At 27.3% G+C, this 703-nt stretch overlaps 1 protein-coding gene across 3 annotated transcripts in view; it reads left to right on the forward strand.

The window, feature by feature from the left end:
• Positions 1 to 703, forward strand: part of LOC106869122 (uncharacterized) — a 54,797-nt gene that overhangs the window by 33,498 nt on the left and 20,596 nt on the right. The window lies entirely within an intron of this gene.

Below are 703 nucleotides of genomic sequence, written 5' to 3' on the forward strand. Positions count from 1 at the left end.
ATATATATATATATATAAAGTTAATAAAAGAAAATGGAGGAGAAAAATGTAATAGATACTTGGTTCATTTTATTTGTATCACAATGGAAAAGTAATGCAAACTAAAAGTGATACCGATAAGAATAAGGATAAAAAGAATCGGATCAACAAAACAACCAAAAAACTCCGAAAAGTATTCTACACATATGTTTCAATCCCACAGTATGTTTGAATCATTCACATTCGAACGATTATAGATGTAATAAACCATATATTGCCGGGTGTCTTCAGGGAAAAGTTAGTATATTTTCCGGTCCTGAATTACGAAGTAACTAATTTGATGACTGTGTTTAGAAATTTTCAAATGTAAACAACTTATTAGGACGCGGAGTTCATGTGATTAGATATTGATCGTTGAAATTTAGCTAATATTAATCATTGAAATATTGCTAAAAAATCAAATGCGTTTGAAAAATATATTTATAATATATTTATAAACGTTTATGGGAGGTAGATGGGATAAAGACAAATGTAACCAAGTACCTGTTACATATTTTCTTCTCCATTTTCTTTTGTTAACTTTAAAATTTATTAGACTGTTTATACATATATATTGAGGAACTTTCTTTCCATATATTTGATAAAACCAGTTGGCATTTGGATTGTTATTAACAATCCCCTTACGAGGAAATTATATCCTCAAAATATGAGTATATATATATAT

The sequence above is a fragment of the Octopus bimaculoides genome, chromosome 14 (genome assembly GCF_001194135.2).
Source record: "Octopus bimaculoides isolate UCB-OBI-ISO-001 chromosome 14, ASM119413v2, whole genome shotgun sequence".
Taxonomy (NCBI): domain Eukaryota; kingdom Metazoa; phylum Mollusca; class Cephalopoda; order Octopoda; family Octopodidae; genus Octopus; species Octopus bimaculoides.